This window comes from Elaeis guineensis, chromosome 12 (genome assembly GCF_000442705.2).
Source record: "Elaeis guineensis isolate ETL-2024a chromosome 12, EG11, whole genome shotgun sequence".
NCBI classification, from domain to species: Eukaryota; Viridiplantae; Streptophyta; class Magnoliopsida; order Arecales; family Arecaceae; genus Elaeis; species Elaeis guineensis.
In genome coordinates, this window is record NC_026004.2 from 86,042,158 (window position 1) to 86,047,363 (window position 5,206).

General features: G+C 35.7%; 1 long non-coding RNA gene across 1 annotated transcript; it reads right to left on the minus strand.

The window, feature by feature from the left end:
• Positions 1-3,727: 3,727 nt before the first annotated feature.
• LOC140852962 (uncharacterized) lies at positions 3,728-4,530 on the minus strand. The gene is made up of 3 exons (XR_012136021.1): positions 4,310-4,530; positions 4,048-4,149; positions 3,728-3,954 (listed from the first exon to the last, which is right to left on the minus strand). It is a non-coding gene; the product is annotated as an uncharacterized lncRNA (long non-coding RNA).
• Positions 4,531-5,206: the final 676 nt, after the last annotated feature.

Sequence of the window (5,206 nt, forward strand, 5' to 3'; positions counted from 1 at the left end):
CGTCTAAGTCATGATTAAAGTCTATAAAAGGCCCTGTGATGATTCAGAAAGGTGGTGGTTGGTTTTTTTCGCCATACGAGAACCAGAGGAGAGAGAGAGGCGTGAGGCTGCTGTGAGAGAAGGAGTAGGGCTCCTGGACAGCGGACGCCAAGCACTTCAGGGGTTTAGGGGGTCTTCCAAGAGAGAGAGAGCTTTTGTGAGGGGAACTTCAGGTGAGAGAGAATTGGGTGTATAAGGGTTGAGGGTGAGGTCTCCTCTTGTAAATTTTTTTTCATAGTAAAGTTTGCATGCCCCGTAGAGGCGAGCCCTTTTGTGGCTAATCCACGTATTTTGATTGTTTCTTCTTTTGTTTTGTTTCTTCTTTCTTCCTGCTGCATCGCGTGGTACTGAAAGGATCTTGGGAGGTGGTGTCCTGGCCAGACATCCACCCAACACACCCCTCCTCTTGGGTTGCATAGCTGGGCAACAAGTGGTATTAGAGCCGGTACTCTAGCCCTACTTTGATTTAACCATCAAAGAGCTAAAGATCTATGGCAACTCAAATTGGTACTTCACTAGCCGAGGGGTAGTCCACAAACCGACCTTCACTTTTCAATGGATTAAATTATACCTATTGGAAAGCTCGGATGAAAATTTTTATTCAAGTACTTGACTATGATATGTGGAGTATCATAGTAAATGGACCACACACACCCACTAAAATAATTGATGGTGTGGAATCAACCAAATCTGAAAAAGAATGGGATGAGGTTGACAAGAAAATAGCTCAACTTAATGCAAAAGCCATGAATGTCTTATATTGTGCTCTGGATGCTAATGAATTCAATCGTATTTCAACATGCATGTCAGTAAAAAAAATATGGAATAGATTAGAAGTAACTCATGAAGGAACTAATCAAGTGAAGGAATCAAAAATTAACATGCTTGTGCATAAATATGAACTCTTTAAAATGAAGCATGATGAATCAATAACTGAAATATTTACTCATTTTACTGATATTATTAATGGTCTAAAAAATCTTGATAAGTCTTATTCTAACAGTGATCTCGTGAGAAAGATTCTTAGGTCTTTACCAAAGACTTGGGAGGCCAAAGTGACCGCAATCCAAGAAGCCAAAGATCTGAATATCTTACCCTTGGAGGAGCTTCTAAGATCGCTAATGACACACGAGCTAAGCATGAAACAACATCAAAAAGAAGATGTCAAAAAGAAGAGAACAATCATCCTCAAATCCACTGTTTAACCTGATGAGAAATCCGATGATACAGAAAATGAAGAGCAGGATGAAGAAATGACCCTCATTACTAGAAGGTTTAAGAAATTTTTGAAGAAAAGAAGACAAAGAATGAGGAAGAGGCCACCTACAAAAGGAAAATATAGCAAAGAGAAGGATAAGGAGCAACCCCTTATTTGTTATGAATGTAAGAAACCAGGACACTTTAAGTCTGAATATCCATAACTTAAGAAGGGATCCAAGAAGTACAAAAAAAAAGCTATGATGGCTACATGGAGCGGAAGTAATGAGTTAAGCTCCGAAGAAGAAGATTCAAATGAACAAGCCAACTTGTACCTTATGACATATGAAAATGAGGAAAACACTGAAACTCCTAATGACTTTATCTTTGAAGAACTTCATGAAGCATTTTATGATCTAATTGATGAACTAAAGAAGCTAGGGATAAAAAATAAAGAATTGAAATCAAAAAATCAATCTTTACTAAAAGAAAATGAGATTATTTCAAATGAAAAATTAATCTTGTCTCAAGAAAATCTGAACTTAAAAAATGAGATTGCCAAATTAAGATCAATGGTTGAAAAGTTTACTTTAAGTTTAAATAAACTTCAAATGATACTTGACAATCAAAAGGTCATTTATGATAAAGCCGGTCTTGGATATAACCCTTTAAAGAAATAAAAATTTTTGAAAAATATCTTTGTAAACTCATCATGCAACAAGTTTTTAAATATGACTTGCTTTAAATGTGGTAAAGTAGGATACAAATCTTATTCATATTTTTCTAATAAATCTAAAAATTCTAATATAAAGAAAATATGGGTTCCAAAGGGAACCATTATGACTAACCAAAGAGGACCCAAGAAAACTTGGGTACCTAAAGTCAAAACTTGATTTTTGTATGTAGGTGTGTCTTGCATCCCAAGGAACAAATCGAAAATGATATCTTGATAGCGGGTGCTCAAGACATATAACTGATGATGAATCCCAATTCATCACACTTGATGCTAAAGATGGAGGGATGGTCACCTTTGGAGATAATGGCAAAGAAAAGATAATCGGTATAGGTAATATTGGTATCATTCCCTCTAAGTATATTAAAAATATTTTATTAGTAGATGGTTTGAAACATAATCTATTAAGCATCAGTCAATTTTGTGATAAAGGATACAAAGTCATTTTTGAATCTTCATTTTGTATTGTAACTAGTCCTATTAATGAAGGTATTAAATTTGTTGGGCATAGATATGGTAATATTTATATGGTAGATTTGAATGATCTTTTTAAAATAAACATACAATGCTTAGTAACCTTGAATGCCAAGATTAATGAGACTAGTTAGCTTTGGCATCGTAGGCTTACACATATTAGCATGCATTCACTTTCAAAACTTATTAAAAAGGAATTGGTTACCGGCTTACCCAAATTGAATTTTAAAAAGGATAGAATTTGTGATGCATGCACTACAGGAAAAATGGTCATTAACGACGCTATTAATGTTATTTTACGACGCTTTAAAGCGTCGCTATTTAGCTTTACGATGCTTCGAAAAGCATCGGCAAAGCGTCGCCTATGTAAGAGTGGAGATGAAAAGTGCCGACGTTTTTTAAAAGCGTCGTTATTTTTTAACGATGCTTTAAAGCATCGTAAAATTTAACATTAACGGTGCTTATAAGTGTCGTTAAACTTGTCTTAACGACGCTTATAAGCGTCGTTAAATATATTTTTAACAATGCTTTAAAGCATCGCAAAATATAATTTTAACGATGTTTTTTAGCGTCGTTAATGACTCCGCGTCATCCACTCTACCAAGACGCTTTTCGAAGCATCGGCTTTTTTGTCTTTAACGACGCTTATAAGCGTCGTTAAAATAATTTTAACGACACTTATAAGCGTCGTTAAAGGTTTTAAGAGAAAAAAAAATATAGGTATTATCTACAAAAAAAAAAGAATACATACATTCCTGTACGAAATTATATCAATTATTCGAACATAAACCTATACAATCACCACATTCACACCTGTACAATCACCACCATTCACACCAAAAGCAAACTTAAATAGAAAATTTAACCAAACCAAAAGACAATATTTTATATAAATAAAAATAAAGTACTAATCGTCCATTACAATCAAGAGTAATATAAAAAAATATAAAAATATAATAAAAATAAAATAATATCAATCTGCAGGCGGATGGTCGTCGTTGTCTCCATGTGACGTGCCGCTATCTCGACGAGTGCCTGATGTGCCAGGAGCCTACAAGAAACATATCAAAAGCATGATTTGTATATCTATAAATAAAAATATATAAATCATTAAATTAATACAAAAATATATATTTAATATTATGTGTTTACCTGAGATGAACCATACATCTCTAATAAAGATGTAAGGCGATCAATCTGTCCCCTCATGGCCTGCATCTCGGCACGGCTCTGTCGCATCTCCTCCATCTCAGCGGCACGACTCTGTCTAATCTCCTGATCTCCGCCTCGAGTCTGCGAACGCGTGAATCCTGAGCATCTGCTGCAGCATGCTGCGTATATCTACTAACCTCAGATAACTGAGTGGGGGTGACTCCTACTCCATAACCCCTCACTCGGCCGTAGCGCTCTGGTCCCATCAACTCTGTGAACACCTCGGCCTCGATACGGCTCTGCTGCGTAGATGCTGTGGACTCGTCGTCACGCTCCGCAATGAGAGATGTAGCCCTCTCCTGTATTTTTTTTGAAAACAAGAGTTATACATTAATAGCTAACAAAATTAAATTTAAATCATTGCAAAAAATATAATATTAATAATGCCGTACATATAAATCTCTCGACTCATCTCGAACAAAAGTACCATCCTGATGAGTATGAGTCATCCGGTAAAACTCCACTTGTCCGGGTTCCCTCCCATGCTCATCCTCCTACACAAATAATTTTAATTTTAAGCAAACAATTATAATAATTTAAAAAAATATATGAGTATCATGATACAGATATGGTCCACGATACATAATGATATTAGTTATATAAATATTTTAACATAAAAATTAAAAGTTAATTATGAAAGTTTAAGGAACATACAAACTCCTGTCAGAGTCGTGCATAACTCTTCGACCCCGATGTATGAGGAACAGACTGAGCTGCTCGTGCAGCTCTACCAATAGCAGAATAAGTCTGTAAAATAAAGTAAAGAACTTGTTATATATATAATATATAATAAAAATCAATATTTTTATAAAATATTTAGGAAAAAAAGATAATAAACAGATAATATACCTGTGCCCTCTCGGAGAACCAATAATGAACCAACTCCATCTACTGATGAGGGGGTACATCAGGAGGACAATTCCTAGCAACCTCCTCCTCTGTCATACCCTGTCTCATATAGTCCTTCTTCAATTGTGCTCTATATTCTTTCCATTTACGGTTGAGAGACTTCATTACAAAATCATGAGTGGATGGAGGGAGAACAAACTTGCTCTATAAAAAAAAAATATTAAATGAAATAAATTATATAAATGATTAACAATTAATATACAGTATGAACATCAATTCATTACTTCTATAACTCGGAGGAGCTCAACTTTGTACGTTGGAAGCATGTCATTCCATTTTGCATAGCCCAACGGACATAGCTGAGGCCTCCGAGCAACAGTCCCCAAAAATGAAGTCAATAAGCAGGCAGCTTTCTTAATTGGCTGACCTAGCTGATTGCACTCCACAACAATCCTCTCGCCCTCATGCATCTGCCACACATCTCATACTACTGTGGGTTCACATCTGGGGCGTACTCTCCCGGATCCATCTGCAAAAAATACATAAAAGTAACTATATCATAAATATACATAAAATGAAATAAAAAAAAATTACATGAAAGACAATATATACCCTGCACGTGTATCTCATCATCTGGCTGATGAACAGGAGGATCGTGCTGTGCTGATGATGAAGGACAGGGCTCAGAATGCTGTGCAGCTG